The sequence below is a fragment of the Narcine bancroftii genome, chromosome 1, assembly GCF_036971445.1.
Source record: "Narcine bancroftii isolate sNarBan1 chromosome 1, sNarBan1.hap1, whole genome shotgun sequence".
NCBI lineage: Eukaryota > Metazoa > Chordata > Chondrichthyes > Torpediniformes > Narcinidae > Narcine > Narcine bancroftii.
The window spans coordinates 444,007,638-444,019,937 of NC_091469.1; the positions used below are offsets into that span (position 1 = coordinate 444,007,638).

The 12,300-nt window shown below is 38.9% G+C and overlaps 1 long non-coding RNA gene across 4 annotated transcripts in view; it reads right to left on the reverse strand.

The window, feature by feature from the left end:
* LOC138751750 (uncharacterized) overlaps window positions 1–11,716 on the reverse strand; it is a 62,797-nt gene extending 51,081 nt beyond the window's left edge. For all 4 annotated transcript variants that reach the window (XR_011350156.1, XR_011350155.1, XR_011350154.1 and 1 more), the window contains exon 1: window positions 11,419–11,716. This is a non-coding gene — a long non-coding RNA (uncharacterized lncRNA). The remainder of the gene's footprint in view (window positions 1–11,418) is intronic.
* Between the last annotated feature and the right edge of the window lie 584 nt (window positions 11,717–12,300).

Below are 12,300 nucleotides of genomic sequence, written 5' to 3' on the forward strand. Positions count from 1 at the left end.
GCACAACACACCAGGGAATAATTATTCTGTGATTACATGATAGTTTCTATTATGTCACTGGATGACCCTTTATCTACCATAAGAACCATTGCGGTTAAAGTCAAACCAAGTTTTACACTGAACCTCAAGTTTATTGGTTATAAAAATTCCCATGAAAATTTCACATGGACACCGAGTCTTAATGTGATAACCAATGGAATTCTGGGACTTGCCGAGCTAAGTTACAGGGAAAGGTTAAAGAGATTTGGACTTTATTCCCTGAAGAGCAGAAGAATGAGGGGCGATTTAATGGAGGTTTAAAAAATTATGAGGGGTATAGACAGGGTAAATGCAAGCAGGTTTTTCCACTGAGGTTAGGCGAGACAAGAACTAGAGGTCACGGGTTCAGGATGAAAGGTGAGATATATAGGGGGATCATTAGGAGGAACTTCTTCATGCAGACTGGTAAGTGGGTGGAATGAGCTGCCAAATGAACTGGTGAATGCAAGTTCAATTTTGACATATAAAAAAAAATTGGGCAGGTACATGGATGGGAGGGGTATGGAGGGCTATGGACTGGATGCAGATCAATGAGAATAGGCAGAAAAACAGTTCTGCATGGACTAAATGGGCTGAAGGGCCTGTTTTTGTGCAGCACTGTTTTATGGTTCCATGGAATAAAGAGATATCGCAAGATGTAGATCATATGAAAATGTGGGCAAAGAAATGACAAGAGATTTAATCCAGACAAGGGTGAGATGTTGCCCTTTGGGAGGTCAAATGGAAGAGGCAAACAATGGCAAGATTCTTAACAGAAGTGATATACAGAGAAATTTTGGGGCACTGCTACATAGCTCCTTGAAAGTGGCAACAAAAATAGAAAGGGTAGTAAGTAAGTAAGTACTTTATTGTCATTGTGAAAGAAAACACAGCAAAATTAAAAATGCAACCTGTGGTATTCACAAATACAACATACATGAGCATATAAAAACAATAAAAATAAAAGAACAGTAACAAAAACACACTAATTGATGGAGTTTAATTCTCAAATAGCTCTGGGATAAAAACTGTCCTTGAGTTTATTCATCCATTATTTAATGGATCTGTATTGTCCACGCGAGGGCAATAGGTCAAACAAATGATGACCCAGGTGGGTAAAGTCCTTAAGGATAGTGGCTGCTTTCCCGATACAGCGAGATCAAAATTAATCCTCCAAAGAGGACAAAGAGCACCCAATGATCTTCTGGGCCATATTGATAACCCTCTGAAGATCTCTCTTGTCTGCTGCTGTACAGCTGGAAAACTATGCGAGAATGCAGTAAGCCAGCACACTTTTAATAGAGCCGCAATAGAAGGACGTTGACTATAAAAGTTGGGAAATCATGTTGTAGATTTGATTGAATGTAGAACACAAAAAAGAAGAGCACAGGAACAGGCCATTTGGCCCAAAATGTCTGCAGGATTTAAACTATCTGCAATAGGGCTGTTCTGGTCACCCCATTGCAAGATCTTGGAGCAAGTGGATCAGGTTCACCAGGATGTTGCCTTCATAGCTGTAAAGAAAGTTTAGATAAAAACACACCAAAATGCTGGAGGAACTTAGCCGGTCTTTTCAGCATCCCTAGGAGACAAAGGTATATTGCCGATGTTTCAGGCCTGAGCCCTTCTTTCAGGAATAAGCAGAATGAAGCAGATGCAGGAAATCTCAGAAAGTCTCAGATTTCAGACAGTGCCAGCTGGGAGAGGAATCCAGACCAACAAAAGGTGTTAACTAGATATGATAAGGGAGGAGGTAAGAATTTATCATGTTTATGCAAAAGGAGATGGAAGGTAGAGACAGAGCTAAGGGAAGGCAATGAGGGAAGATGTTTTCTCCCCAACGTCAGAGACTCAGGCACAACCTGATTGAAGTTTACAAAATTATGAGAGGTGCAGATGGTCTGGTTCCTTTCTCCTCAAGGGCATAGCTTTAATGTGTGGAAAGGGAAGTTTAAAGGAGATTTGTGAGGCAAGGTTTTTATACAGAGAGTTTTTACATAGGAGCCTGGAATGTACTGCCTGGGGAAATGGTGCAAGCTGATACAATTGACATACTAACAGAAAAAGAATAGAGAGATATGGGACATGTGTAGGCAGATAGGATTGGTTTAGATTGACATCATGGTTGGAGCAGACATCAAGGGCCAAAGAACCTGTTTGTGTGCTGTACGTTTTCCTGACAATGCCCTGACAAATGAAAGCAAACATGTCACAGGCTTCCTTTAAAACCCCATCCAGTTAAGTTACTAATTTTAGGGAACCTTGGATATGCATTCCAAGATCCCTCTGTACATCAACACTCGTAAGGTTCTGCCCTTTACTGTGTGCTGCATCATATGATTATAAGATATTGGAGCAGAAATATGCTGCTCAGCCAATCAAATTTGCCTTCAAATCAAGAGAAAGAAGTTTGAGGTTTTGACATAATTATGCCTATTTTAAACAACATTACACAAAAAATTATTAACAATTACAAAACAAAGTATTTATTAGTTTTTGTTATTGTCAACAATATAAGTGAGAAATGCAATAAAAACAAAGATACTCCACTAAAATAGTGCACTATTTCTTCTATGCTCTGGTAATGATTTTAATAAATGGAACAAGTAGAACAAGTAAGTGTATGATTGATTCCATCCTTCTCCTTGGCAACCCTCTGAATATGAATTAGACTGTTCAGTCTTTGTATCAGATGACTTCCATGAAGCACATTTGCGTTAAAAAATTAACTTCAAGGTACTTAATTTCTCTGTTTGGTTTTCCATGTGAAAATGAGAGCAGTTGGAAATTAATGGCAAAGGTGTTAAAACTTTTGAATTATGTATGGGAGAAGGAAGCAGCTGCAATATGGTCAACAATAAGGCGGAGAATGAAATCAGTTTGGGAGTCTGAATAGAACTGAAACAGGGGCCATTGCATTTGCCACACAAAGCAATTGGCATTGCCTCCAGCTGCAAAACTTAAGATAAGAAAGTAGGACCAGATCTAGGCCACTCAACCCTTCAAGCTGTGCCTAAGGCCCAGGCCTTATGTCCTCTTCTGTACCCATTCCCATAGCACTCAATTCCCTCACTGTCCTCTTTAAATACCTCCAATATTTGAGTAATGCTTGGAGCCATGCAGGTTCCAAGCCTTTGACTTGGAAGTGTTGTGTAAAGTTAAAGGAAAAGTGGTTGAAATAGCAATAGAAAAGAAATCTATAGCTGTAACATGGAAATCTGGTGATATTGTGGGGTTGAATAAATGGCAAATGGAACTATTAAATTGTGTATCATTAGAGAGAATAATGTATAATTTATGAAATGAACCAGAAAAATTTGATAAGATTTGGAAACCCTACATGGATTTTATTGCTATGACTTTACCTACAGCGTCCACCATGCCCCCATCCAATCGGCCTTAATTAGTTATGGTTTAAGATTGTTATGTAAACTGTAATTAATTAATTAATTAAAAGATATAGGTTTATTAGACAGGTTTTGATGCAAATGGAAAATAATTTTTTTTAAAAAGTGGTTCAACATAAGATGAGCCATTTGGGAACTAGGAAGTGTCGAAGTGCAGAGAACATCAGAGGTCTCCTGAATTATAAATGGGAAGAGTGTAGATGAGTGGAAAAAGAGTAGAGTCAAGGAAGGAAGAAATCAATTCTATCAGATAAGAACAGGCTAAGACAGTGGGTCTGCCAAGACTGCAGTGTTTGGGTCTTGCGGGGCAAACAGAAGTGGGCTGTCAGAATTTGGGTGTTTATAAAGCTGGAATAGGTTGAGGAATGATCTCTCGGGAAGTGATGCTGGTGATTGTTCAGGAGACATGACCTGATGCGTACGTCGATGCAATCATGCAGAAGGCTCACCAGCGGCTATACTTCGTGAGGAGTTTGAGGAGATTCGGTAGTCACCAAAGATTCTTGCAAATTTCTGCAGGGGAGCATTCTGATTGGTTGCATCACAGTCTGTTACGGAGGTGCCAACGCACAGGAGAGGAAAAGTCTACAGACAGTTGGTGAGGCCAAATTTGGAGTACTGTGTACAGTTTTGGTCACCAAATTATAGGAAAGATATAAACAAAATAGAGAGAGTGCAGAGAAGGTTCACGAGAATGTTGACAGGATTTCAGGGTCTGAGTTACAGGGAAAGGTTGTGCAGACTGGGGCTTTTTTCTCTGGAGCGTAGAAGATTGAGAGGGGACTTGATAGAGGTGTTTAAGATTTTAAAAGGGACAGACAGAGTAAATGTGGATAGGCTTTTTCAATTAAGAAAGGGGGAGATTCAAACTAGAGGACATGGTTTAAGATTGAAGGGGGAAAATTAGGGTTAGGGTTAGGGTTAGGGTTAGGGTTAGGGTTAGTGAAAGGTGGGGATGTGGATTGAGCTTCCGGCAGACGTGGTCGAGGCGGGATCATTGGTTACATTTAAGGAAAGACTGGATCATTACATGGATAGGAGGGGACTAGAGGGGTATGGACCGGGTGCTGGTCAGTGGGACTAGGAGGGTGGGGATTTGCTATGGCATGGACTAGTAGGGCCGAACTAGTTGGGCAAAGATAGAAATGGCAGTTATTTTAGAAAAATTTCCACATGAGTTTTTGTTTCGATGGAATAAAAATTTATTACGAATTTATGATGTACCAATGTTGAAACATTTATTGAATCTATGGACAAGAAAACTTAATAAATTGGGGCTTAAAAATAAATGGTCTGGGCAATTGCCATTATATAATAATCAACTTGTTCCTTTTACAGTCTCCAATATTACTTTGAAACAATTGGAAAGGAAAGGAATAAAAAATGTATCAAATTGTTTTTTTTTAAGGATGTTTTTGTTCTTTTGAGGAATTACAAAGGAAATTTGGTATTAGCGGAAATTCTGTATTTGTATATTATCAGTTAAGATCGTTTGTAAAACAGGTATGTGGCCGACATATGATTTTATTGCCTGAAACTAATTTTGAGAAATATGTACTTTCTATACCAAAAAAGTTGTATTTTACAAGAAAATGAAAACAAGACAGATTGGGATAAAGATAAGTTGAAATGGGAAAAAGCTGAAGAAGCTTGGATGGAAATTTGTCAGAATAGTATTCGGAAATTGATTAATGCTAGATTAGCGATGATTAATTATAATTTTATACATCAATTATATTTAACACCAGAGAAATTAAAGAAGTTTGGTCTTAGTAAGGTAGATTGTTGTTTTCGTTGTGATCAGATGGCTAATACTTTTTTACATACAGTTTGGTTTTGTGATCGATTGCAACAGTTTTGGAAAGGTATTCAATCTATACTTAATAGTTTATATAATATCTATGTTGTATTAGATCCTGATATATTTTTATTAGGGAATATGCAATCATTAATTGATTTAGGCTTAAATGATTATCAGATTTCTTTTATCTATTTAGCCTTAGCAGTGGCTAAGAAATGTATAGCACTTACTTGGAAAGATAGAAATATACTAACCTTAGATAGGTGGTATTTAGAGATAAAGTCTTGTTTAATTATGGAAAAGATATCTTTTTCAATTCAAGATAAGATGTCTTTTTATAAGCTGAAGTGGACTCCATTTGTAAGTACTTGCAATTAAGTTTGATTTAAATATGTTTTATGTGTGATATTTTAGATTTGATAATTTTTTAATTAATATTTTTACTTGTTATTTTCTTTTGTTTGTGAGTGTTTTTTTATATATAATATTACTAACTTTATTAATTCTTCACTCTTTATTTTGGGGGGAAGGGTGGGTTTTTTTTATATATATGTTTTTTTTAGTGGCCGTATATATGGGGGGGGGGGGGTTAGATTGACTTAAGTTAGGTTATTAATGTTGTGTTGCAATAATTACTTTATTTTTATTTTTCTTTAAATGTAATTTCTTTGTTTTATTCATGTAATAAAATCTTTAAATAAAGTTTCAAACAAAAAAGCAAATTGTGCAGAGGATGCAAAGAGCCTTCAGCAAAATTCTTTTGGGAGTGCAGTACACAGAATGGGATGCAGCTCCATCCCAATCAGTCATTTATAAAGCAAATAGAAATTTGCTCCTGGGGTACTGTAGGCAGATCTGGTCTCCTTACTTGAGGAAGGACATACTGGCTGGAGGCAGTGCAAGGGTAATTCACCAGATTGATTCCAAAAATGAGGATGGCAGAGGAGGAAAGATTAAATCGCCTGGGACTTTCCTCACTGGAATTCAGAAGAATGAGAGTGGATTTTATTATTCTGAAATTATGAAAGGGATAAGTAAGATAGAGCCAGGAAAGTTGTTTCCACTGGGAGGACTAGAAGTAGAGAATCTAGCCACAAAATTGGTGGAGAAGATTTAGAACAGAGGTGAGGAAGAACAGAGTAATGAAGCTATGGAATTCTTTGCCAAAAGAAACAGTCGGAGCTGCCTCGGAAAATATATTTAGGATTTAGTTGGATAGGTTTTTGCAGTGAGGAAATTAAAGGTTATGGAGAAAAGGCAGGTAGGTGGAGCTGAGACAGTGACCAGATCAGCCACGATCTTATTAAATGGTGGAACAGGCTCAAAGGGCCAGATGGCCTACTCCTGCTCCACTCCTTATAATACTCCCTTCCCCCCCACCCACCCCACTCCTTTCCTTCACTAAGTGACTTTTGGAGTAATATTTTTCCTTTTCTATAGCTCTGCAAATTTATTTTACTCTTTGGTATTTTTTCATTTCCGTGGTGAGGTCAATATTGCATTTGCTTACTTTAGATTTTGTGGTGCAGAGAAATATCATCTCCTCAACTTCTGACTCAATTTGCCAGTTATCTTAAAACTGACATTGTTGTCCCTTCTGGATAAAGAATAAAGTTTGCCTTTATTTACAGTGTCAAAAATTCCAGTTCAACCTTCTGTTCTAAATTGTTCTTGGGACCAGTCTATCAAATCTCCTCTGCATCTTTTCCAGTGCTCTGAAATTCTTTTGGGAGTGCAGTACACAGAATGGGATGCAGCTCCATCCCAATCAGTCATTTATAAAGATTTTGCCATTTTTATTCATGGATATAAATGCTGATTTGCAGTTAATTTTTTGCTGAGCTAAGCTCTATCAGGAGTCTGACGGGAAAGGGTTTCCATTCACATGGGACTTGTACTCCCCCTTCTAAACATCCTTTCAGCTACATTCATTTAGCTCAGTGACAGATTTGTCTCAGATGCCAGAGATCATGGAATAATTATTGCTGTTACTATAGTAATAGTGGTTCAAATTTCAGATTTGCACTTTCAATAAACATTAGTGTAATAGAGACTGTTATATTAGTCTATCCATTTTCATCTTGAGTGTATAGAATTCAAAGTGACATTCAATAAGCAAAATAGTTTTTGTTATTCTTTCTTGCTCTCTGTTCTTTGCAAAATACTGCAGAAAACGGTGGATACTTTACTCCTTTTGAAAACAGACAAGCAGCACTCCTTATATATTTTCATCAAATTCAATACAGCAAATCAATAATGCAGCACAATACGCTCTTTTCTATTTTACCTTATCATCTCAAGTCAAAATTAATTTATAAATGCAAGTAAGGGGAAATCTTTCCATAAATATTTTTAAGGAAGATTTCTTTTTTATAATAGGTTTTACTTCAGGTGCTGAATTCCAGTTTTTCAGGTGATTAGATTTCATGAAATACGAGGAACTTTTAATCATTGCCTATCATGGCCCTTCACTTTGAACCTTCTCTTTAAGTTAGAAAAGCTTTCAGTTTTGTTGATAATATTGATATTCTGATTTAAGATGCATCCAGCAATGAGAACAAAGACCAATTCTTTCTAAGCCATTGCGTAATTCAAATGGGTAATCTAGCATGTACAATGTATATGAGCCAAACTAACCAGGACCTGCAAAGTAATGAGTGTCAAGGTCCTGGGACTGTCTTGCACTCCAGTAGAATACCTTTTCTTGTTAAGAGTTTAACAAATATTCGAGGGTTGATTTAGTTAATTAGAATTTAAACACTTAATCTGCGATTGGACAAGTAGACCACAAGATTCCACTAATTCACAATGCACAATACACACAATAGTGGACCAAACATCTGGAGATGAGTTGAAATCCCATCATGGTAAGTGGGGAATTTAAATTCAATTAGTTAAATAAACTGGAATAAAGAAAGCTAGCACTGTATAAGTAATAGAATTAAACTCCCAGATTGCTTTAAAAGCAAACTCCAGTTCACTAACTCAGCTCCGGGGCCACACAAATAATTAGTCCTGGCTCCCGTTTGAAGAGCTGTGTGAGGCCACAGTGGTTGGGACTAGTCTCTTTAATCTGGCTTCTCCAGGTCAGAGATAGGAATTGTATAGCAATAAAAAGGAGATATTTCCCCCATAAATTCAAAGGCTTGCAAATAGTTGTCCAGCCCATTCTTGCACAACTTCAACATGAGAGATGCTTTTTAATTTGTTTTGACTGAAGATAAATTCTTTGAGTGATCATTTCACTCACCACTTTACCAGGCATTTACTCCCACTCACATCAATACTGTATAATTCTTGATTCCAATTATCCCGTTCGCTTTATCTTCCCCAACACACACGACCATTCCAAAAATACTATAACAAATTCATATGTCAGCTATAAAACATGGAATATACCTTAGTGTAACTGATTAAGGAAGAGTTATGGAAAACAGAGGGGTCCTGACCAGTACTCTCCACACTGTCATCATGTCAGGGGAGTAAGAAATTCAGACATCTTTTCATTGGATTAAAGAAAGAATTACAATTACGTGGCATCTTTCATAACCTCAGAATTTTCCAATGCTTTTCTACAAGCCATCCTTTTAAAACATGGTGAAGCAGTAACCATGGAATTTGTTTTCAATTAAATTAATAAAAATGCCTAGTTCCATTTGCCTGCGTATCTCTCTCATCCTTTACTACCCATGAACCTGCCTAAATGTCTGCTAAAGGTTGAATTGTACCTGTCTGTACTATTTTTCTGAAAGCTCGCTCCCAACACCCAACATTCTCTGTGTGTAAAATATGTCCCTCAGGTTCCCTTCTCACCTTAAACCTATGCTCTATAGTTTTAGTCTTTATATCTCGGGAGAAAGACTGTGATCATCCACATTATCTATGCCCACAATTTTAATAAACTTCTATAAAGTCAGCGTTCAGCCTGCTATGCTCCAGGGAAGGAAATCTCAACAGATCCAGGCACTCCTTATAACTCAAGCCAGCAACATCCTTGTGAAGGTTTCTGCAGAATGGTGACCAGAATTGCACACAATATTCTTGGTGACACCTCACCAACATCCTGTAAAATAAAGTCCCAACTCTGAGCACCATCCATTCATCTATTCAAAGCAGATTTCAGAATGAATATTCTTATGATGCAGGTGAAATCTAACTTCTAAACGTATTGATATATATGTTGAACACATAATTCTTTTCTTTCTTTGGCTTGGCTTCGCGGACGAAGATTTAAGGAGGGGTTTGTCAATGTCTGCTGCAGGTTCGTTGGTGACTGACAAGTCCGATGCGGGACAGGCAGGCACGGTTGCAGCGGTTGCAAGGGAAAATTGGTTGGTTGGGGTTGGGTGTTGGGTTTTTCCTCCTTTGTCTTTTGTCAGTGAGGTGGGCTCTGCCATCTTCTTCCAAGGAGGTTGCTGCTCGCCGAACTATGAGGCGCCAAGATGCACGGTTTGAGGCGATATCAGCCCACTGGCGGTGGTCAATGTGGCAGGCACCAAGAGATTTCTTTAGGCAGTCCTTGTACCTCTTCTTTGGTGCACCTCTGTCTCGGTGGCCAGTGGAGAGCTCGCCATATAACACGATCTTGGGAAGGAGATGGTCCTCCATTCTGGAGACGTGACCTACCCAGCGCAGTTGGATCTTCAGCAGCGTGGATTCGATGCTGTCGGCCTCTGCCATCTCGAGTACTTCGATGTTGGTGATGAAGTCGCTCCAATGAATGTTGAGGATGGAGCGGAGACAACACTGGTGGAAGCGTTCTAGCAGGGAAAGCACATCAATTTCATGTGTTAGCTTTGCCATCTGCTGGTTAAATTAAAGTGTTTCAAATTTAATTTTCCACTGTTTGAGACATTACCTCAGCATATGAGCTGTGACTTTCTGCTCCATAGTTGCACATTTATACCAAAAAATTAACATTTATACAGCACCATTAAGTCAATGAGGTGCTTACTGATGTAGGAAATATAGGTCAATTTTTACACAGCAATTTCCTACAAACCACAATGTAACAATCTCTACATGGAGTAAAACACTGATAATCCACTATCCCATTTTCCTTGAAACCCACAAGTTCAGCATCTGATTCACTACGTGCTGTTCCCACCCTCCCTTAACCCACTCCCTTTAAACCTACCAGGGCCCTGTCTCCCACTCACTTTAAAACCATCAGTGTCCTGTCTCCCACTCCCTCTAAACCAGTGGTTTTCAAACTGCCGTCCTAAACTCACATTCCATCTTAAGTATTCCCTATACCATAAGTGCTCTGTGATTAGTAATGGATTGCTTAAAATGGTATGTGAGTAGAACGAAAAAGTTTGAAAACTACTCTTGCAATCATACCTAATTGACTCATAATGTGCACGGTTTCGTAACTCCAAAAGATAATTTTTTCAAGCAAAATATTTTAGTAAGAATTAAGTCTAGAGCAGTGGTTTTAAATCTTCCCTTCCCACTCACATACCACCTTAACAGTAATGGAAATAACATATAAAGGTCTGGAAAGTCTGCCAGTCTGACACCAAAAGACTAGAGCATGATGGATTATCAAGTTAGAGTAAATGACATCAACTGAGGGATCAATGTTGGCCAAGCAGAGGGGATCATTCAAATAAAAACAGAAAATCCTGGAAAAACCCAAGTATTTCAGGCAGCACCAATTGCAAGAGAAACAAATTTAATATTTCAATGAAATTTGTGCAAACAGGGAACTTAGGAGCTGGAATAGGTCAATGTCTACTGTGTCATTTAGTAAGATTGTGCTTTTACTCTCAACCCTTGTTTATCAAGATCATGAGAAGTAAGAAGTTCAAGTTTATTGTTACAGGAACCAAAAGGAACAAGAGTAGGCATGCAGATCCTGCATATGTTCTGCCTTTCAATGGGACTGTGGCTGATCAGGCATTCCTCAAATCTACTAATTTGCCTTTCCATAGTACCTCTGATTCATCAATTAGAAATCTATCTCCGACTTAAATATTCAAAAGGATGTACATCCACGGATCCCTGAGGTAAGATAGTCTGAAGAATTATAACACTCTTGACAGAAAAATTCTTCTGCATTTCAATCTCTGATGGGAGCACCTTTCTTTGTCTGTGATGAAGCCTTTCATTCAGACCTCTCTAACTGAAGAACAACTTATCAGCATTTAACCTGTCTGGCCTCATAAGATCAGTTCTCATTCTTCTGACCTCCAATGAGGAGTCCAAGTCTATTTAATCTTTACTTGCAGAACAACTGTTCCAAACATGAGATCATCCGAGCACACCTTCTCTGAGCCATAAAATAATAATCTGTAGCAGAAGCAGACTGATCCAGAAGCAAACTGGGTCACTGGGCTGACATCACAATGGTCAGGCTCGCATTGGACTGATGTCACAATGGTCCAGGTGTGGGGGTGGGGGGAGCAGCAAAGGATCACGGGGTCGTGCTGATAAACTCTCGGAGAGTCCAGTAAAGTTAGCTGGTTGGTTCAGCTCTATGGAGAAACGAATAGGTAACTACTGATGGAAAGCTGGCCCGTCCCCCACTGGTGACTTGCTCTCTGGTAACCCTTCCCCCTGTGACCCTGGTATAAAGGTCAACCTCCCTCTCCCTGTCCTCAGTCAAGCACTTGGAGTTGGGCCAGCTACATCTAAAGTATAATAAAGCCTATTGTTCCTCACTCTACAGCTTTTGAGTTATTGATAGAGCCTATCAATTTATTATACTTCATATTTTCCACATGGGATGGACAAACTGCTGCGACCCAACACACTAGACCTTGACCCACAGATGACTAGAGCTGTATGAAGAGAGGATCGAGTGCTTTACAGACTTTCTGGAAGTTTCTGAGGGTCTCATGGACTCCGACGAGAAAAAACTCAAGTTACTGCGAGGAAGGGTTGGCCACAGTACGTACTTGGCGATCAGGAGCTGCACGATTTACTCAGCCATGACCGAGCACCACAACCTCTACAGACCGGGGGGGGGGGTAAACAAAGTCTACTCACGGTACCTCCTGGCCTCGAGAAAACAGCAACCCAATGAGACACTGGACAATTTCCTTGGGGTCCTGCTCAATCTGGGGTGCG